A 23,315-nucleotide genomic window follows, 5' to 3' on the forward strand; every position below is an offset into this window, starting at 1 on the left:
AATAGATCTAAATACTTAAAAAAAAACTTCTCATGATTCGTTAATCCCGAAAGCTGTAATAGTAAAAACATATAAAAGCTGTAATAGTAAAAGTTTTCCAGATAGCTCTACATGTAATGCCAGATATTTCATATGCAAGCATGTCAGCCAATCACAGCAGTGGGCAACAACACTGCAGTCTCACAGCAGACACGCCCCTTCAAACAGAGTGTTCAAATCAATGGATGAAATCAGGCTAGGAAATATGCCTTTTATTTCTAAATTATAACAAATTTTGATCTAAAAAACATACTAACATTATAAGGGCACCCCAGGAAACATTATAAAATAATAAAATAATCCATTCTATGGCACCTTTAAAATAGTTATGTTTCCCTTCGTAACGCATGTACCACATATGAATGACAGGCCCAATATGTCTAATAGATCGAGGGTAATGTGTTAACAAATGGTGTTTTGGCAACAGAGACATTTCTGGGAACAAAAGCTTGAATAGTCTATGATGCTCACCTATCAAATATTTCAGGTAGACTGTTAGGCCTTCAGTTAACACAGGGGAAAATACAATATTCACTATCTGTATCAACAATAAAAGAAGGAACCAATGTTCATTTCCATCTGGGACAATGTCACCAAACATGAGTGGCAGATTGCGAAGTAAACACCAACATTGAATAGCATTTATACCCAAATCATTACGATCATCATCCAATTTAATAACAGGTGGGCGGTTTTTCCTTTCTGTGTAACCATAGTTGAAATGCTGTACTCACAACCCGATTTCTCTGGAAGTGACAAAGTTTCAGAGGTATTAAAGTACTGTAAAGTATTCAGTAAACAATGCCGCTTTACACCACAGACATGAGATAACATAGGATTTGATTGTGCTGAATTACAATGTTGTAAATGTTCGTCTTTTGTCCTGAACTTAACAGACGAGACATCATCATAAAACACTCTTTGAAATTCTTGTTTTTCTAAAAGGCAGAAACGGCAGCAATAGGCGCAACTAAACGATTCAACCAATCCAAATATACAGTTTAAGCCAAGGTTATCACCCACAACCTGAACAACGCTACCACGCACACGGCTAGATAGAGTGGGAATCTCAATACCCTCAGTCTCAAGCATCTTCAAATCTTGAACGAGTAGTTCAAGGATGGCATTAAATCCATATGTCTTAATGTCTTGTGAGTGGAAGAGTGCACATAAGTGAATGCTTGTTAAGGAAGAGTTCAATTTTGGTGGAAAGTTTCGTGATGTAAAATATATTGCCCCTAATTTGTAAATACCCTTCTTCGACCCTAATGGATTAGCCGTTTCAAAATCATCATAAAATAACTGAATTTGAAGTGCATGTTTGTCAGTGGAAAAAAGAGGGTGGTTCTTAATGTACAATCCATCATCTAAATCTGAATAAACACCATCTTTGGAGACATGGCCTGATTTCAGTAGAGAGAACACAAGTGGATTACTGAAAATAGACCTTAGTGTTTCTAAAATGGGGACGTAGGAAAATTTATCAGTGACCACAACCTGATAATACGTCCCTGTACTCCTATTTTTCCTATTTTCAAACCTGGTACCTAGCACTTTATCCACAGGGTCAACAATACTCCATTTCTTTTTAAAGTACAAATCTCTTTTGGAAACTGAATTAAGTGAAGAGAAAGGGTTTTCGATTTCATTAAAGGATTGTTTAAGTTTTGAAACAGTTTCTGTATTATCAGAAGAAAGACATTTAAAAGCAACCTCCATTACTTGCGCTTGAATTTCATGGACAGCTTCTTCCATTGTATTGACAAATGAATTTACAACACACTGACCCACACCTGCCGTCTGTAACTGAGCTACAGCAGACCCACATAAATCAAAAGCTGACTGGTTTGTAATTGGTAAGTCACAGGAACTTGTACTAGGGCATGTAGCCAAATCAGTTGGCTGATCATCATCATCAGAATATTGCTGACTACTAACAGCACAAACAACTGTCTGCACATTATTTGGAATTTCACTGTGTACTCTGTTTAAATGTTTTCTGTACCCTGAAAAAGACCCAAATTCAAGGATACAGTCTGATTGACCACAACAAAGACGTAAATTTCTGTCAGAGAACAAACCATGGGCCAATTTAAGGTGCCTAATCAGGAGATTTGAGTTGTCAAAAGTAGAGCCACAAACATAGCACAACATCTTTTTTGTATTGTTCCTCAATTGAGTAACCTTGCTCTTAGTTCTGCTACCCTAGGTGTTTCCTTTACCTGGCCGACGTCTATTTCGTAGATTGTTGTTTGGATAAAGGTGTACATATTGTGAAGTACTTTGTTGTAGGACGTACCGAACACAAAATGAATCTTGAATAGTTCATCAAAGGCGCCAACTGCACTTGCTGACATGCATGGGATGGCGTACTTGTCGAGAACAATGTAGTATGCATGGATGGTGTTCTTCTTGGGTCCAGCTGCAAGGAGGTATGGCTGCTTGCTCTCCTGTATGGCATCCAGATGTTCTTGTACACTGTTTCCAGTCTGTAAATGAATTGTTTCACATTAAAGGAACACTCCACCGTTTTTTGAAATAGGGCTTATTCACCTTCTTTCCTACATTTAGATAGGTGGGCAAATGCATTTTTGTCTTAGTGCATGCATTGTTTTAGTTTGACAGGGTTGGCGCGAGCTTAGCTTAGCTTAAAGAATGGAATCCTTTGTTGCCAGCTAGCATGGCCTGAGTAAAAGTGATAAAAAAAAAATAAAATAAAAAAACCCCTCCTAATTACTTCTTGTGGCCTGCGCATTCACGAGTACAAATAGCGATGCAGATTAACACTAGGCGATTTCCTAGGCAGATATTGACTTGGGACTATATTAGGGGGAAGCATAAGCGAAGCACTGCTACTTGGGCGCAGAGATATCACGCCCAAGTAGCAGTGCTTCGCCTGTGCTTCCCCCTAATACAGTCCTTAATATATAAGTCAATATCTGCCTAGGAAATCGCCTAGTGTTAATCTGCATCGCTATTTGTACTTGTTGTGAATACGCAGATCACAAGTAATTAGGTGGGGTTTTTTATTTTTTATATCACTTTTATTCAGGACATGCTAGCTGGCAACAAAGGATTCCATTCATTATGCTAAGCTAAGCTCACGCCGACCCTGTCAAACTAAAACAATGCATGCACTGAGACAAAAATGCATTTGCCCACCTATCTAAATGTAGGAAAGAAGGTGAATAAGCCCTATTTCAAAAAACGGTGGAGTGTTCCTTTAATGCAGGGCTTAAAGTGCCATATCAGATGATGAAAAAGACATTCAGAACATGTTCCATTGACAGTGGAGGTTATTATCCAATGTTTCTATGACAATATCAATAGTATGGTTCAAGAGTGTTGATGAGTGTAGCCTACATAAATCTGTAAATCTGGATACAAGTGTAAATCTGGACAATGTAGTGTGATTTCAGAATGTTAAAAGTTGCATAAACTCTATTAGGAGGTGTATAAACATAACTAGCTTAAATGAGGAAAAATTAGAGAAAAAAAATTGTATTTGAGAACATCTCAATACAAGCACCATGCACTGGTAGGCAAGTGGAGAAAATATTTTGACCAACACCGATTTTGGTTAAATTTCATTGTTTGAATGCTAGAAAGAAACAACACAACAGAAGGCAACACTTTGACGTGGGCCTAATCTAAAAGGCGGCACATATGCATAACTGATGGCGACAAGAATCATCCACCAACCTTTAAGAACATGACAACATGATTCTCTCCCATGGATGCAGACATCTTCCCGGGTCTTTTGCGGCCTTGTGCAACCGGTGGAATGAGGTGGAGTAAGAGAAGTATCCCTTCATGATCCCATGCTATATGAAAAAGAGGCACATAGATATGATTAGCAGCTTAGTCAAACTTCAACATTCCAACTGAGAGAAAATCTTTCAATTGTTTTAAAGTATCTGACCTGCGTAATTTTCTTCATCATCATTCCCCACACTCTCTGCTGCATCAATCAGCTCCTGAAGATCTCGTGACGGATGCAAGCCCTTGCTCTGGGCTATGGTCTTGTGTTTGAACGCAGTTGGCCACTTCTCCAAAAACTTGGCAGATACCACGCCGCCAAACAGCCGAGTAAAGTCTTGTTCAATCTTGCAACACAACAAACACAAATTTTTTCCTTGAGCACAATGTTTGACATAATGAACACTTTACATTTTGTGCTATTGACTGCATTACAGTTCTGTTTACTTGTATTGGTTTGGGTCTTCGATCAAACGACGCCAGTACTGAAAAGTAGCTTGCATCTTCTGCTTGATTGTAGTCTCATCAGAGCAATGCTTCATGAAAGAGATGGCGTCTTTACACTCTTCTTCAGAAAGGTCATCAGAAATGTTGGATGCTCTTCTTTCAGCTGTTGGCCCTCCACAAAATCACTGGCTTGATCGACCCCGTTTCTGTGAGCAGTTTTTCTGGATACTCTTTATTTTCCAAGACAGATACCCTTCTCCACTTTGCGGATCAAAGTAATGCTCCTTCAGAAAGAGAAACGAGTAAGTTGTAAGCCACATTTCAACTGCCTGCACTAGAGAATGATAATACACCAGGGAAAGGTATGCGTTGTTCAATTACAATAGTAACAATATAAAGTACTCAAAATGATAGTTTATCACTTAACTATGTAAGTTGTTTAACAATACTTTGGAAAACATGTACCATCTTCATGACTTCAACTGTAACTCCGTGGCAAACAGAAAATCCAACAGGAAAATTTGAAATCAGTAGAGTCGCGCGCAGAGCCGTTGGCCGTTTTTGGAGGCGTGGTTACCAACATACTTTCTTCAGAGCAAAGTGGCTGGTACTGTGATGATCGACTCTTACTCTTTGGGTTATTTTACATTTGCAAGATTAAAAGAAACTCTTTAAGTGCATATGTAATTTTACACTGCTGATTTTACTGTGTACCTGCTCGCTCAGCGCTCACGGCGCCCCCGCCTGCTCGCGATATTATCCCCCCCTCTTCTATGTCAAAATTCTATGATGGAATCTTATGAATATCATACTCTAGCCTGTTAGTCCTCTAAAAAGTTATAGAACAGTGAAGAAATGCAGAAATTATTTAGAAACGCACAACAGCAGCTACGTATAGATTAAAAAAAATAATAATTACCATCGCTTTGGCGCCCCCCTGGTGCTGCGCGCCCCTATGCGCCGCATATAGCGCATACCACTTTTTGCGCCACTGCTCTATGATAGTGAGTATTACAAGTATTAAGCACAAGAAAAGAAAGGAAATTAAAATGGTCAAACTAAATTCTTTAAATATAAAACAAAAGAAAAGCAGATAAGTGATAAGTCCGTGGAAAAACACTACTCATTCACGTCTGTCAGCAGCCGTGCGCTCAACAGATGAACGTGCTGCTGCTCCTCTCAGCCAATCACTGAACAAGGTAGACGCAGCTAGAGAGAGTGACGGCGGGCAGAAAGCAAGATCTCGCGCTCGCAGGACAGTATTGGCAACATTTGAAGCTTATGTTTGTACAAAAAGTCACTAGATTTGTCGCTAGTCGCTTTTTTTGAAAAAATGTCGCTAAAGGGGTCTGGAAAGTCGCTAAAAATAGCGACAGAGTAATGTGTTTAAAGCCAGGTGCAAAAAATGGTTTTGGTCTACATAGCTAATTATAGCAGACAGCTGTGAGGGGGGTGAATTTTTTAATAACTAATCCGTTTAAATTATATTAAGAACACACACAGAAAGAAAGAGAGAGAGAGAGAGAGAGAGAGAGAGAGAGAGAGAGAGAGAGAGAGATTTATACAAAATTTGATTAAAATCCTGCTGCAAACGCCACAGGCCGGAAGTAACAAACCATGCCTTCTTATTAGAGTCGCGGCTCCTACAGTTTTTTTTAGCGTAATTTTCTTTTGTTTCATGTATGAGCTATTTTCACATGGATTTGGTAGGATTTATATTATGTACAAAATTGAATAACAATGCCTTAGTTACTAAAATACATTTTCTGATTATTTATTCATATTCATTTAAATTAATGCAGTTAACTACTGTAACATTATGTTTTCCATTCGACTATGAGATTCACTTCATGTTCATTTTGTAGACAGAGTATAGATATTTAATGTCAATTATATATTTTTTATTTTAAAATAAACATAAAATTAAAACAATGTGCAACGTACTTCTCACATTGGTAACACTTTACAATAAGGTTTCATTTGTTAACATTATTTAACTACATTACTTAAAGTGTTAGTTCACCTAAATATGAAAATTCTGTCATCATTTTCTCATCCTCAAGTTGTTCTAAACCTGTATGAGTATCTTTGTTCTGTTGAAGACAAAAGATACTTTGAAAAATGTTGGTATTATCGAAACTGATAATTAATTATTTGTTTTGTACAAATTCATATGTTAAAGAGTAGTGATGTATAATAAATAATTTATCAGAGAAGGGAATACATAGTAGGCTACGGCTATGAGGAACCCACTTCTATCCAAAATAACCCTGAATTTGGTTACATGTCGTTTTTGCCCAAATAACTTGTGAGGTGTATGATATTCCATCATGTAAGCAAAGTAAACAGTGATTACAAGCTGTTTGGTTTCATTTCTTTGACATGTTCTGTGCGTAGCCACGATTTATCTCGTCAGCCCAACTATTTGTAGCCCACTTAGAGTCAAAACTGATTCTTTTGGCCAGGCAGCGCATGAGATGGATGATATCATCATGTTCGCAATGTCAATAATATCTACAAGACATAGTGTCATTTCATGACATGGTCGATCTGTAGTCACGATTTAGCTGTGAATTGGACGGGTTGTGCAGTCTGCTTTTAGTCCAGCCGGCGTAATCAAGTCAATCTATACACTCTAAAAAACACTGGGTTAAAAACAACCCAAGGGCTGGGTAAATAAGATACGTTACGTTTAAGATAAGAAAAACAAAATACAAGTTTAAATTAACAGTATACATAAAACTGATTGGAAGAAAACATTTTTCTGTGGACTTTTATTGAGCTGAGCAGGAGTGTTGTTACTGGACCAGGATGGGCTCCACAATAGAAACCATGGTAAGGCCTCTGCCGGTGGGACATCATCTGGGATGAGTACATATTTCCACTGTCCACTAACAGGTTTGCAGGGCTGACTCAGGGATGGGCTGCCAGTCACTGAGATGTTCTCAGAAAGAGGGAAGAATAAATTTAATTAACTCACATCCTCAAAAACCATAAAATATTGTAACATGCAAAACTGTTATATAAGCTGAACTCTGCAGGACAGCTGCCCTCCAGAATCGACATTGCCTATCCCTGATCTATAAGACATATTTTTAGTGTTTCTATTATATACTGTTCATATATTTTTTAAACAATATCTAATATCCATGTGTAAAAAAAATGTATGTCAGTTTTTCATAAAAAGTAAAATTTTTGCCTCTGAGAAGAAGTGGACTTGAATAACAATCTAAAGTACTTAAAATTTATAGTTAAATCCAGAGCAAATGTATGTTGTTACATTCCACCACTGATTATTTGGAAAATGAAACTAACAAAATGTATTGTCACATTAACAAATTGTTGCTAGCTGTGTCCCCAGAGTTGTTCAATGGGACGGTCTGGTTTTGTCGCCTAGCAACTGGTGACAGCCGTTGTGACGAGCGGCAGTGGCATTTGCAGTGGACTTTTTAAAGTTATAACTGCCTAAAAACAAAATCAAACTAAAAATGTTCACCATGGTCAATTTAATAATAAAGTAATAAAGTCTAAAAAGTATAAACTAGCCTATATAAAATCACATGCTGGTAACATATAAGTCAACATTTGAACCTATATTGTATTTTTTCTTTCATTTTTTCATCATTAGATACATTAGATTACTCGATTTAATTGAAGCCCAATACTTACATTTAAAAGTGTAATCTGGCAATTTCGTCTCCAGCGCACAATGAATTATGGGGTAGGCAAGGCTGCGAAGGATCCTTCTGATGTATCCTGCATTCACAGGAAAAGAAGGACACATTTGCAGGCCGCATTTTGAAGGAGCCTTTAAAAGGACTTGTTCAAGAATGTCTCCAAAAAAGTGTGTTTTTGGATGTGAGGGAAAGCTTACCGTGTTCAGCTTCCCAAAGAACCCAGCGTTACAGGAACAGTGGATGCAGTTTGTTTTTCCGGGGCAGCAACGGAGTGTAGCAAGTGCGGTTGTGTGTTCTGGTCATTTCAGTGACGAATGTTTTATTAACAAGGCCTAGGTCGACGCTGGATTTGCAAATCGTTTGCTATTAAAACGTGGAGCGGTCCCAGTGATAAAAGACCCCATTCATGTAAGTACAACTGGATCAGATTTCTGTCTTTTGCTGGAAATCAGCACATAAGTGAATATATGTTAATGGAAAAAACACGAAACATGAGTATTATTTAGTCTATTGATTGTAGTCTATCAAGGTGATTATGTGAAAGTCCTGTTACAACTGAAGAACTAATTATTTTATTGATTTATTAGAGCACATCTACTACCAGAGAAGACATGCCTTCAGCAAAGCACACAGAATGTCAAACAGAACACAGACCTACTGTGTCTGATGAAGTGCAAGCCAGCCCACTAAAGATATCTGTAGGCATTCAGTGTACCTTTGTTCCATCTCAAAAGACAGTTGCCACACAGTTCTCCTTCTGTAAACAGACAGGACATTTACGGAGCAAAGGTAGGCTTTCCTGTAGCTCAAACAGTAGAGCGTTGGTGCTAGCAACGCCAAGGTCATGGGTTCGATTCCCAGGGAAAGCAAGAACTGACAAAATGTAAAATGTGTACCCTGAATGCAATGTAAGTCGCTTTGGATAAAAGCGTCTGCCAAATGCATAAATGTAAAATGTAAATGTAAATGTAAATGTATGTAATATGTGAAATGTTTCTTACTACCTTAACTACCTTATTTTTTAGGTTCTGTTTTATCCACCTCTTTTTGCAGTAAGAGCAGGCGAAATGTGTCTGGCTTCTGGTCGCATCCGTGTTCAGCTGTCTTCAGTTGTACAAAACTGATTGTTTTTCTGTTTGATATTTTAAACTGGTGTGTCCTACCATATTATTTCAATTTACTAACTTAATTATGAACACACTGGTTTGTAGTGCCAACAGTTTTAATGTTTACTGCACTTTGTTAAACTTCACGTTATATTCCTATGGCAGCTTATGAACCAGAAGCCCACACATTACCAGAATAAAGCTTACTTTGAGAAGAAAAAAAAAATGGATAGAGTAAGGGTTACCTAAATCAAATAATCCATTTTGTTTTTCCTCAGTTAGGCACGCAGGCAACAGTTTTAAGTGCAAGTGTTAGTACTGAGACCACACAAGTTGAAACATGGATGCATCTGTCATCTACACCAGTAAAGACATCTGGACTTGGAGCAACACCTGCTAAAAGGCCCCGTATGGAACTGCTGGAGGAGAAGGATGAGGATGAAGGAAACTTTACAGACTTTCTGCAACCTCATGATTCCACATATGAGCCCGTTGATTCTTTTGCAGAGGCTTCTGAACTTAGGTAATGTTGTGCAAATGTACATTGTTAAATTTGTTTTTCATTGTATTTGTTTGCTTTTTTTTTTTTCTTATTTTATGCTTTGTACTTCCTTTTAGTGGGATGGAGGTCTCTTGTGATTACGCAGATGCAAAGTACATTGTTTTTAAAAGCTCTCTCAGGGAGCTTTTCGAAACATGTCCTTTGTGCAAGCATAACTGCAATGTCCAGCAATGTCGGCTTGGGACATTTGTGTCTTTTAGTCTGGTCTGCGGCCATTGTCAATATGCTAAAAAATGGCAGAGCTAGCCTATGAGAGGAAGCACCCCAGTCGGAAATCTTCAAATGTCAGCGGCAGTTTACTTCACTGGTGGATCATTCATTTAGATGAATAAGGTATTTTTCAGATTGTGTGCACTTTGTGTGCACAAATGTTTCAGATTGTGTGCACTAAAAAAATCATTAAGGATAAACACCATCAATGCGTCTCTGCTATGTTTCCAGATTTGCAGAGCTATGAATCTGCAAATACACCATTACAACACATTCAGAAGGCATGCTCGTATGTTTCTGGAACCTTCCATATTTCACAAGTGGAAGATGGATCAACAGGCCATGTTCCAGCAACTACAACCACAGGGCAAAATTGCTCTGAGTGGTGACATGCGTGCTGATTCTCCAGGTGAAATATTATTTGTTCTTTGTTTGCCAAAATTGCTAATGTGAATAATGTACAATTAAACATTTTTGGTTACACACACTGTTGTGTTAACTTTCACATGTTTTCTATATGTAGGACACTCTGCCAAATATGGCAGCTATACTTTAATGCACCTGGAAAGCAATAACATTCTGGATATTCAACTGGTACAGGTAACTCTTTCTTTCAGAACATAGTAAAGCTTTATAATTTTTAAAATTGATTTTGCATATAGTAAGATTTTGATTTGTCAGAGCAACGAAGTTGGAGGCAGTGCACACATGGAGAAAGAAGGACTCAGAGAGGTCTGGATCTTCTAGAGTCCAACAACTTAAATGTGGAATACATTTGTGACCGATCGGCACACACAGGTGCAGAAGTATCCGAGGGAGAGAGCTGTAAAACAGTACTATGACGTTTGGCACGTCGAGAAGGGTAAATGGAAGTCTACGTTAATGTTAGGTGTTTACAATTTTTTACATTATTTGGAAGTAGTATTGTACATGCATGGTAATTTTAGGTTACACTTTACTTGAAGGGGTGTGCGAAAGACTGACATGACACCTTCATAATCATGACATGAAACATTTCATGAATATGATGGAGGTTTTATGCATGTTTATGACAACTGTCATTAAGTATCATTCACTCAGTTAGTGTAGTGTTTAATGCAAAGATTACATTGTTTTAGATGTCTTTGGTATGGGCTAGGGTAAGGGTAGGGGTAGGTCAAATAATGTCATCTTTGCATTAAAAACTACATAACTGAGTGAATGACACTTAACGACAGTTGTCATAAACATTCATAAAACCTCCTTCATATTCATGACATGTCATGTCATGATTATGAAGGTGTCATGTCAGTCTTACGCACACCCCTTCAAGTAAAGTGTTACCTAATTTTATTTAATGCAAAAAATTTATTATGCAAAAGTTTGATTTCTGCAGATTCTCATTTTGTTCGATTTAAGACTTTTTTATTTATTTTTTTATCTTTTTTTATTTTTTTAATCATCCAGGGCTATCGAAAAAATTGGAGAAACTGTCCAGAAATAAAGAGTGCCAGGTGCTGCGCAAGTAGTTGCCAGGTATAAAAAACCACATGTACTGGTCAGCCATGTCTTCCAAGGAAGGACCTGAGAAAGTTGTTAAATGGAAGAGTTTATTCAATCACATTCAGAATGTCCACACTCATGACAGCCCAGAATTTCCTAAGTGTGCTCATGCAGACAAAGTTTCTACAGACCATAATAAATGGTTAAAACCAGGTTTGTGATCATTATTTATTTTGTGTAACTGACCTACTTTTGGTCTTAATTTAAAACAATAACTGGAAACTCAGAATTTGTGACACTGCCCATTTTCTGTTGTAACAGGTACCATGCTCCTGTATAAAGTTGAGAAGCTGCTCCTAAACAAAAGACTCCTCCAAGATGTGGAAAAGCTGAGCCACCAGCATCAAACGTCGGCTCTTGAGACATTCCACAGTGTCATTCTGAGATTCGCTCCAAAGAATGTGGTATTTCCTTATATTGGAATGTTATGCAGGTAATAATTGAACACAAAAACATTATTAACAATAGTGTTTAATTGCAAACTTTTAGTACATTTATTCATACACCCCCATTTTATGTTTGGGCTCTATCTTGCTGCAATGCATTTCAATGAGAATGCTGATCGTGAACAGGCAGTGAACTTGGAGGGCACAGCTGTCTATAAGATAATGTATCCTAAATCTAAGAAGGGGCAACCTACAGCAAAGACAGTGAAAACAGAGCCCACTTGTCACGGCTGAACGCGTCTTCTCCACACTCAACAAACATGGCGAATATATCAGATGTAAGTAGTCTACCTCTTGGTGCAGGTGAAGATACATTTGAGCTGCACGCATTGCAGTCTGAGCTGGAAGCTGTTGAGAAACTGATCCACGACCTTTTAGTGAGACAGGCCGAGCTGATAGACCGGCGGGTAGCTCTTGAAACATCACGCGCCGATGCACACAAATCAGTAATTAACGTTACTAACCCGCTGACTCCGACCTCGTCTACTCCGTGCGTTACTCAGCATTGGTCCCGAGCCCGAGCGCCGAGGTCGCGATCAGCCATGGTCTCGTTCACTCCGGCTCCAACACGCCACCACGAAGCCTGGATGGTTCCGCAGCGGAAGACGCGAGTCAGGTCTAGACCAAGACTCTCTCCGCCCCTCCCGGTTTTCGAGTTATCCACACAAAACCGCTTCTCCCCTCTTCGCGAAACCGAACGCGATGCTGTGATCATCGGCGATTCCATCGTTCGGCACATACACGCTACGTTAGGTAAAAGTAAGGTGCATAGTCACTGCTTTCCTGGTGCTCGTGTTTCTGAAATTGCTGCTCGCGTACCCGAGATTCTGAACGATGACGAGCGCGTCGGAACTGTGGTCTTGCACGCGGGAGTGAACGACATCAGGCTGCGCCAGACAGAGGTTCTGAAGAAAGACTTCAGGAATCTGATCGATACGGTACGCAGCACATCGCCTGAAACAACGATCATAGTGTCAGGACCACTTCCCACGTACCGACTAGGACATGAAAAGTTTAGTAGACTATTTGCGCTAAATGAATGGTTAATGTCATGGTGCAATGAGCAGAAACTGCTCTTTGTAAATAATTGGAATCTGTTTTGGGAGCGTCCTAGGCTTTTCCGTGCCGATGGCTTACACCCAAGCAGATTCGGAGTGGATCTTCTGTCGGATAACATCTCCAAAATGTTAAATACCATTAAATGACTAGTAACCAAAAGTCCAAATCATAGTCTCTCCTGCACCAATTTAAATGATATAAATACTAGTGTAGAACATTGCATAGAAACTGTGTCTATTCCTCGTTTAGTGAGATCAAATAATAATTCTACTGCAGGATCTAGGAAAAATCTAATTGTTATTAAAACAGAAAATGTTGCTATTAGTAAACAAAAACAATTTTTAAAGCTAGGTCTTCTAAACATTAGATCACTCACACCTAAGGCAGTTATTGTAAATGAAATAGTCACAGATAATAGCTTCGATGTACTTTGCCTTACTGAAACTTGGCTTAAACCAAATGATTATTTCGGTCTAAATGAGTCTACTCCATCTGGATACTCCTATAAGCACGAACCCCGTCTGATTGGTCGTGGCGGCGGTGTTGCAACAATCTATAGAGATATTCTCAATGTTACTCAGAAAATTGGTTATAAGTTTATTTCGTTTGAAGTACTTGTACTAAATGTTACGCTCTTAGATGTTAGAAAAAAATCCATATTATCTCTAGCCTTGGCTACCGTATATAGACCGCCTGGGCCTTACGCTGATTTCCTAAAAGAGTTTGCAGATTTTCTCTCAGATCTATTGGTCAATGTAGATAAAGCATTAATTGTTGGAGATTTTAACATACACGTAGATAATTCAAATGATGCGTTAGGGGCTGCGTTTATAGATTTATTAAATTCCTTTGGGGTCAAGCAAAACGTCACCGGACCAACTCATCGTCTTAATCACACACTCGATTTAATTATATCATATGGAACCGATCCAACCGATATAGATATCATTCCACAAAGTGATGATGTCACTGACCATTACTTGGTAACTTGCATATTACGTACTGCTGTAATATGTCATGCGGCGCCGCGTTATCGTGTTAAAATGAATCGTTATCGTGTTAAAAATCGGTGGATGCGTTACCTTCCATCCACCATAGATAATTTCTCAAATTGCTTATCTAATCTGTCTCAGCTGCTGCCTGAACCCAAACAAACAGATGAACTATAAGAACGTCTCGGTTACGGATGTAACCCTCGTTCCCTGAGTGGGAACGGAGACGTTACGTCGGATGACGACGATTGGGGTTTCGCTTAGAAGCCTATCACCTTCGAGTATATAAAACGAGCCAATGGCAATGAAATGCCATGGGTCTGCGGAATTTGCATAGCGTAACTCCGCCCGCCGCAGGGGGTATATAAGGAAGTACGCTGGCACAATGCAGACATGCCTTCGCTGAGGAGCCGAGACTGGCCCCAGGCGTTTTTCAGCGGTACAGCGGAAGTGGCAGGAAGACGTAACGTCTCCGTTCCCACTCAGGGAACGAGGGTTACATCCGTAACCGAGACGTTCCCTTTCGTGGTCACTCCGAGTTACGTCGGATGACGACGATTGGGGTTCCAGTCTAATCACGCCACCTCGGCTGTCTTCCAGTGCCCTGCGTAAGTCCGAGCTCCCTGTTGTGAGACTAGCACGAACGAAGGAGTCCTACTCAACACAGGGATACCAAGGTACACTGGGAAGCATATCTCCAGAGAGAAATATGCAATCATGCCCAGCCATTGATGGGGGGGACTTAGAATACACATATGACCCAGAGGGATGCATATGGAGAATCACTGGGGTGTCCAGCCGCAGGTGGAATTTTAAACCCCAGGGGTGGCAAGGTGGCTTGCCAAGGGAAAGACACACGCTCACAAGGAGACTTACAGTGGAATACACATGTGGGGGTCGCCCAGAGGGGGAACCATGCACATGGAGGCACCTAGTCAAGCGCAAAAGCTGCGTTATGGCAAAATGGCATAAGTCAGGCGTTGACGTCACCAGTGCTGGAGGAACTCAGAGCTTATCAGACTCACCTGAGAGAATATCGCACGTATCCCGTCCGTGGAGAGGAATGGCGAGCAAGCGAAGACACCTGAGCAGAATCTAGCACCGGCTGGTTGAAGCGAGTACGTGAGAAGAAACTGGCTCTACTCGGAGATTATAGAATCTCGCGAATGTGTTGGGTGTCGCCCAGCCTGCAGCTCTACAAATGTCTGTTAGCGAGGCGCCATGCGCTAGAGCCCAAGAGGAAGCCACACTACGAGTGGAGTGGGCTTTCACACCAAGGGGGCACGGACGACCTTGCTGCTGGTATGCCAAAGCAATGGTATCCACTATCCAGTGTGATAACCTTTGCTTTGAGAGAGCCTTTCCCTTCAGCTTCCCACCATGACAGACAAAGAGCTGGTCTGAGGTCCTGAAACACCGCGTTCTGTCTACGTAAGCACGGAGGGCGCGTACTGGACAGAGCAGTGCCAGGGCTGGGTCTGCCTCCTCCAGGGGCAGCGCTTGCAGGTTCACTACCTGGTCTCGAAAGGGTGTGGTAGGAACCTTGGGCACGTATCCAAGCCGGGGTCTCAGGATCACGTGAGAGTCAGCCGGCCCGAATTCCAGGCACGCTTCGTCAACCGAAAATGCCTGCAGGTCCCCTACCCTCTTGATGGAGGCCAATGCAACCAGGAGCGCTGTCTTCATTGACAGGAACTTAAGCTCCACTGATTGCAAAGGCTCAAATGGAGCACTCTGCAGGGCAGTTAGAACCACTGAGAGGTCCCAAGAGGGAACGAGGGGAGGACGAGGAGGATTTAGTCTCCTCGCTCCCCTCAGGAACCTGACGATCAGGTCGTGCTTCCCCAAAGACTTACCATCGACTGCTTCGTGATGTGCAGCAATGGCGGCAACATACACTTTTAGGGTGGAGGGAGACAGCCTTCGCTCCAACCCTTCTTGCAGGAAAGAAAGCACGACACTGATGGGGCATTTCGTGGGTTCTTGATGTTTAGAAGAACACCAGTTGACGAAGAGGTTCCACTTCAACGCATAGGCATGTCTCGTGGACGATGCTCTAGCGGAAGTGATGGTAGCCACCACCGCAGGTGGTAGGGTACTCAAACCTGCCTCGTCCCGTCCAGGAGCCACACGTGGAGGTTCCAAAGATCGGGACGAGGGTGCCATAAGGTGCCCCGTCCCTGAGAAAGGAGGTCCTTCCTCAGAGGAATTGGCCAGGGAGGTGCTGTCGCGAGGAGAACTAGTTCGGAGAACCAGGTCCGGTTGGGCCAGTACGGGGCAACCAAAATGACCTGCTCCTCGTCCTCCCTGATCTTGCGCAAGGTCTGCGCAAGGAGGCTCACTGGGGGAAACGCATACTTGCGTAGGCCCCGCGGCCAGCTGTGCGCCAGTGCATCCGTGCCGAGCGTGCCCTCGGTCAGGGAATAAAACAGGTCGCAATGGGACGAGTCGTGGGAGGCAAACAGGTCTACCTGTGCGTCGCCGAACTGATCCCAAATCAGCTGGACCGTCTGGGGATGGAGTCGCCATTCTCCAGCCAGAGGCCGAACTCGAGACAGCTCGTCGGCCGCCTGGTTCAGGCGTCCCGGGATATAAATGGCTCGAAGCGACCTCAGATGCTTCTGACTCCATATGAGGAGGTGGCGAGCGAGTTGCGACATACGGCGGGAGCGTAGACCACCTTGATGGTTGATGTACGCTACTGTTGCGGTATTGTCTGATCGGACTAGTACGTGCTGACCCCTGAGCAGCGCATGGAAGCGGTGCAGGGCGAGACGTACAGCCAGCAACTCGAGGCAATTGACATGCCAAAGGCGCTGGGGTCCTGTCCAGGAGCCCGCGGCAGCATGACCATTGCACATGGCGCCCCAGCCCGTGTTGGAGGCATCTGTTGATACAACAACATGCCGGGAAACTCGTTCTAAGGGCACTCCGGCCCGTAGAAAACTGAGGTTCGCCCACGGGGTGAAGGTCTGACGGCAGGCTGGAGTCACTGGGACTTGGAGCGTGCCGTGTTGCCATGCCCACCTCGGGACTCGATCGCGAAGCCAAAGCTGAAGCGGTCTCATATGAAGCAATCCCAGCGGCGTTACTGCGGCTGCGGATGCCATATGCCCCAGGAGCCTCTGAAAAAGTTTCAGTGGAACCGCACTCTTGCCCTCGAACTGACGAAGACAAGTCAGCAGTGACTGCGCGCGCTCGCTCGTAAGCTGCGCGCACATGGCGACCGAGTCGATCTCCATACCGAGAAAAGAGATCCTCTGCACGGGGCAGAGTTTGCTCTTCTCCCAGTTGACCCGAAGGCCCAGACGAACTAGGTGCCGGAGCACTAGGTCCCTGTGTTCGCAAACCTGGTCTCGAGAGTGAGCTAGGATCAGCCAGTCGTCGAGATAGTTCAGGATGCGAACCCCGTGTTCCCGGAGGGGAACAAGGGCTGCCTCGACGACCTTCGTAAAGACGCGAGGAGACAGGGCTAGCCCGAAAGGGAGAACCGCGTACTGGTATGCCTGCCCCTCGAAAGCAAACCGTAGAAACGGTCTGTGTCGAGGTAAAATGGAGACATGGAAGTAGGCGTCCTTCAGGTCGATCGCTGCAAACCAATCCTGCGGCCGCACACACTGGAGGATGTGTTTGGCCGTTAGCATCTTGAACGGCAGCCTGTGAAGGGAGCGGTTCAAGACGCGCAGGTCGAGGATTGGCCGTAACCCACCGGACTTCTTGGGTACAATGAAGTAAGGGCTGTAGAAGCCGGACTTCATTTCGGCTGGAGGGACAATCTCGATCGCACCCTTCGCCAGTAGGGTGGCGACCTCCGCTCTCATGACAGGGGCATTGCCACCGACCATAGTGAAGCGGACTCCCCTGAAGCGGGGAGGAGATCTCGCGAACTGAATCGCGTAGCCGAGCCTGATGGTTCTCGCGACCCAGCGGGACAGTCTGGGAAGCTCTAGCCAGGCCTCCAGAAAGTGCACCAGCGGGGTCATACGAACCACAGACGTACCGTCGGTGGGGCAGCGAGGCGGAATGACCGGCACCGGCGAGGGTGGCATAGCGGCCCTGTGCGGGGGCACGGTCATTAACCGCGTCCTGCCAGAGGAGGCCAGGGGAGGGCGCGCGTCCCACGGGGGCGTGCTCTGGCAGGGGTCTGGCGACAGAGGGGGATGAGAGGAGCGTGGCCCGTGGGCGGCGCGTGCTGTCATCCCACACCTCTGGGACAGAGGGGGGCGGCAGTGGCGGGACCCGAGGGTGGCGCGCACTGTGGCCCTCTGTGGGCTCAGGATTGGGGATTTCGATTCTGTCTTTAACCACATTAGGGTGCTGCCCGTCGTGGGACGAGCAGCGGGGAGTGGAGAACAAAAGATTCTCCCCCGGCCCTCCACCGGGGGAAGGAGTGGCCCTGCTACCACCTCCTGAACAGAAAGGAAAGCCAATCCTGAGCTGCCCGTCTCAGGAGCGCCGCTTGGCCTGGCGTTTAGCGGGCGGCGGGGCTGGAGAGGGCTGTGGCGCCTTCCTGCGGCTTCCTCCACGACGCGGCCCAGATGACTGCTGCTGGGGCCGTGCGGGAGGGGCGGGAGCTGCAGGAGGGCGCCCTCGGCGGCGAGCAGGCTGAGGATTCTGTGCCGGCGGCTTAGCAGCAACAGCACGCCGGGGCAGAATATGCTTGATGGCCTCAGTCTGCTTCTGAGCAGTCGAGAACTGTTGGGCAAAGTCCTCGACCGCACCGCCGAAAAGGCCGGCCTGGGATATGGGAGCGTCAAGCAGACGAGTCCGCTCGGGCTCACGCATATCAGCCAGGTTCAGCCAGAGATGTCTCTCCTGGACCACAGCTGTGGACATCACCAGACCCAGGGAGCGCGCGGTCACTTTCGTCGCCCGGAGAGCGAGGTCAGTGGCGGCGCGCAGCTCATCAAAGAGCCCTGGGTCTGTCCTACCCTCGTGCATGTCACGGAGCATCTTGGCCTGGTAAACCTGCAAGATGGCCATGGCATGCAGAGAAGCAGCTGCCTGTCCCGCCGCTCTGTAAGATTTCGCGACCATGCTGGATGAAAATCTACAGGCTTTGGATGGGTGCTTTGGATCACCACGTGATGAAGCGCTTGCCGGACACAGCTGCATCGCGACAGAACGTTCAACCGTGGGAATCCCAGTGTACCCACAAGCATCAGCTCTATCGAGGGGAGGAAAGGCGGAGAAAGCCGACGAACGATCGCGGGAAGACATGGGAGCCTTCCAGGACCGCGTGACTTCCTCATGCACTTCCGGGAAGAAAGGAATTGGGGTTGGGCGGCGACGAGTGTCAGCGGCCGCTCCCAAAAACCAATCGTCCAGCCGCGAGCGCACTGGATCGGGTGGCGGGGACCACTCAATACCAATGGCCGCGGCTGCCCGGGAAAGCATGGCGGTCAGCTCGGGATCAGACTCGGGCAACGCTGACACACCCGAGGGCGGCAACGCAGCCGAATCCTCACTTCCCGAGGACTCGCGCCCACCTTGTGATGCTGCGATCGACATGGTATCTTCCTCTGGAGCTCCAAACGAGACGCGCTGGGGCTCCGAAGAGGGACCAGCGCTCTCAGTTTGTACACTCGCGGGTACCGATGCTGAAGAGGGGTGTGTGGACCGTGGACGTGTCGGCGGTATGTCCCACACAGTTACCCTCAGGTCACCCCGGCCACCAGCCGAAGTACTAGCCCTCTCGGAGCCAGTAGATCGGGGTGTGGGTAGGGGGACTCTCGCTCTGACGAGCTCATTGAGTCTCGACCGCAGCATGGAGATGGTCATATTCCCGCAGTGGGAACATGAGTCATCCACGAACGCTGCTTTAGCGTGATCAACGCCCAAACACGCTAAGCAGAGTTCGTGCCCATCAGAGAAAAATATCTCGCGACCGCAACCAGAAGTGCACGGGCGAGGCATCTTTAAAAAGACGTGCCGCGTGCAATGCTCTTTTTGTGAGAGGATAAACTCCGCGGATGCTGAAGCGAACAGGGAGAAAACACACTAACTGTCAGATCACTGAACAGATCAGCAGGGTAGTGAGCACTCGCTGAAATCGCCGTCACACCAACACCGGAGAGTTCGCTCGTCTCGAAGGTAAGAGAAGACTAACTCAGAATATTTGGCTTACAGGAGTGGAGAAGTTCTCGGCTCCGAAGCGAAAGCATGTCTGCATTGTGCCAGCGTACTTCCTTATATACCCCCTGCGGCGGGCGGAGTTACGCTATGCAAATTCCGCAGACCCATGGCATTTCATTGCCATTGGCTCGTTTTATATACTCGAAGGTGATAGGCTTCTAAGCGAAACCCCAATCGTCGTCATCCGACGTAACTCGGAGTGACCACGAAAGGGAACTAACTAGCACTATGAGCACCATTCTCTCTAGAACATTGGATGTTGTTGCACCCGTTAAATTAAAAAAGGTCAGAGAGAAAATTAAAGCACCATGGTACAATAATACTACGCGTGTTCTAAAGAGAGAAACCCGTAATTTAGAGCGTAAATGGAAACAAACTAATTTAGAGGTCTTTAGAATCGCGTGGAAAGACAGTATGTCACGTTATAAAAAGGCCCTAAAAGCAGCCAGGGCTGAGCACCTCCGAAAACTAATAGAAAACAACCAAAACAATCCTAGGTTTTTTTTAACACCGTGGCTAGACTAACAAATAAACAGACGTCACCCGAACAAAATATCCCGTTACAGTTTAGTAGTAATGATTTCATGATTTCAACTTCTTCACTGAGAAAATAGAAAACATCAGAACCACAATTGTAAACGTTCAATCCTCAATCGCACCTTATAATTCAGCCTCAATTATCCCCCCGCAAGAACAATTACAGTGCTTTACAACTATAGAACAAAAAGAGTTAAATAAACTTATCACTTCATCTAAAACAACAACATGTTTATTAGATCCTATACCAACTAAACTACTGAAGGAAGTGTTACCTGTAGTGGAAGAGCCTCTCCTCAATATTATTAACTCATCTTTATCTTTAGGTCATGTTCCAAGAACATTTAAACTGGCAGTTATAAAACCTCTCATTAAGAAACCACAATTAGATCATAATAATCTAGCAAATTATAGATCCATTTCAAATCTACCTTTTATGTCTAAAATACTAGAAAAAGTTGTGTCCACTCAACTGGGCTCTTTCTTGCAAGAAAATGATATCTATGAAAAGTTTCAGTCAGGATTCAGGCCGCATCATAGCACTGAAACTGCGCTCGTTAAAATCACAAATGATTTACTTTTAGCTTCTGACCAAGGCTGTATCTCAATACTAGTTTTACTCGATCTAAGTGCTGCGTTCGATACTATAGATCACACAATACTCTTAGATCGACTACAAAATTATACTGGTGTTCAAGGACAAGCATTAAGCTGGTTTAGATCATACTTATCTGACCGCTACCATTTTGTCTATTTAAATGGAGAAAAATCGATCATAATTCCAGTAAACTATGGAGTGCCGCAGGGATCTGTGTTAGGCCCTCTATTATTCTCAATATATATGATGCCACTTGGAAATATTATAAGGAAACATGGAATTAGTTTCCATTGTTATGCTGATGACACTCAAATATATATTTCATCACGGCCGGATGAAAACGCTAAATTATCCAAATTGACAGAGTGTGTTAAAGATATAAAAGATTGGATGACGCGTAATTTTCTTTTATTAAATCCAGACAAGACAGAGGTAATACTTATCGGTTCAAAAAACCGCCCACAGAACCTCTCACAATACAACTTTGACATCGTAGGATGTCCTGTTACTTTATCCTCTACAGTAAAAGACCTGGGTGTTATACTCGATTGTAACCTGTCTTTTGAAAATCATATTTCGTATGTTACAAAAACAGCCTTTTCCACCTTAGAAACATTGCTAAGCTACGTAATATGCTATCAGTTTCTGATGCAGAAAAGTTAGTTCATGCATTCATGACCTCGAGACTAGATTACTGTAATGCTTTATTAGCCGGCTGTCCTGCATCCTCAATAAACAAGCTACAGTTAGTCCAAAATGCAGCTGCTAGAGTTCTTACTAGATCAAGAAAATATGATCATATAACACCGATTTTATCATCACTACATTGGCTACCTATAAAGTTCCGTATTAATTATAAGGTATTGCTACTGACTTATAAAGCCCTAAACGGCTTAGCTCCAGTCTATTTAACGGATCTTCTATCGCCCTATAATCCATCGCGCTCTTTAAGATCACTAAATTCGAGGCTTTTGGTCATACCTAGGATATCCAGATCAACCAAAGGAGGGAGAGCATTTTCACATTTGGCTCCGAAACTCTGGAATAGTCTTCCTGATACTGTTCGTTGCTCAGACTCGCTCTCCCAGTTTAAAACTAGATTAAAGACGCATCTTTTCGGCCAGGCATTCATATAATATTGTTAATCTCACAGTTCAAACTACAATCCGGCCTCTAGTTCATAAATGCCAGAGGAGAACTGGCCCCCGACTGAGCCTGGGTTCTCCCAAGGTTTTTTTTTTCTCCATTAGGTCACCTGATGGAGTTTTAGGACACCATTAGGTCACTTGATGGAGTTTTTTCGGTTCCTTGCCACTGTTGCCTTTGGCTTGCTCAGTTGGGGATATTTTGGGGATATTTAATTTTATTCTATCAATCAATAAATTCCACTAGAAACAAACTTTGTTGTATTATTTTATTTTAATTTAATACTGTGAAGCTGCTTTGATACAATCTGTATTGTGAAAAGCGCTATACAAATATACCTGATTTGATTTGATTTGATTTGACTTGTGGTATGTTCTGAAATGTGACATTTATTATAAATGTTTCATGTTACCAAATAAAATTATTTTCAAACATTTCATAAACATTTTTAACCAATATATCATATTTCACAAATGTAACAGTATTTTAACAAGAAAAAGTCCAACAACGATTTTTTTTTTTAACAGAGTACGTCAGTGACCTGATGAGGCTGCTCTTTACAGAGGTGTTTGACAACCCTGACACCTTTGTTGAAGAACTTCAAAAGCTTCCCATTCCAGTGGACCTATCAGCAGAGTACGAGAGGCCAGCAAAGGAGGATGTCATTGCCAGACATGTGGCAAGGTTCAATCCAGCGGTGGCTGGAACCCAACGTAGTTCCCACCAGCATCAGGAAACTCCAGCCGAACCCGCAGGACAACACACGATGGAATGACCACGCGCACATGTCTGCCCAGATATCCCCAGCACCAGCTGACAAAACTCCGATAGGCAAGATACCTGTAACGTCTGGTAGAGAGAGTAGTAGATTTATTATGTAGATCAGGGGTGTCAAGCTCAATTCCTGGAGGGCAACAGTCCTGCAGAGTTTAGCTTCAACCCTAATTAAACGCACATGATCCAGCTAATAAGGTCCTTGAAGGTTATTTGAAAACTACATGGTGTGGTTTGTTTGTTGGAGCAGGGTTGGAACTAAACTCTGCAGGGCTGCAGCCCTCTA

General features: G+C 43.8%; 1 protein-coding gene and 1 long non-coding RNA gene across 2 annotated transcripts in view; both read right to left on the bottom strand.

The window, feature by feature from the left end:
- LOC311091347 (NACHT, LRR and PYD domains-containing protein 3-like) overlaps positions 1-23,315 on the bottom strand; it is a 233,402-nt gene that overhangs the window by 69,516 nt on the left and 140,571 nt on the right. The gene's annotated exons all lie outside the window — the stretch shown is intronic.
- On the bottom strand, positions 356-4,946 carry LOC311091403. Its single transcript, XR_014608066.1, has 4 exons — positions 4,246-4,946; positions 3,962-4,145; positions 3,742-3,863; positions 356-2,528 (listed from the first exon to the last, which is right to left on the bottom strand). It is a non-coding gene; the product is annotated as an uncharacterized lncRNA (long non-coding RNA).

Source organism: Abramis brama (genome assembly GCF_963993115.1).
Source record: "Abramis brama genome assembly, chromosome: 10".
NCBI lineage: Eukaryota > Metazoa > Chordata > Actinopteri > Cypriniformes > Leuciscidae > Abramis > Abramis brama.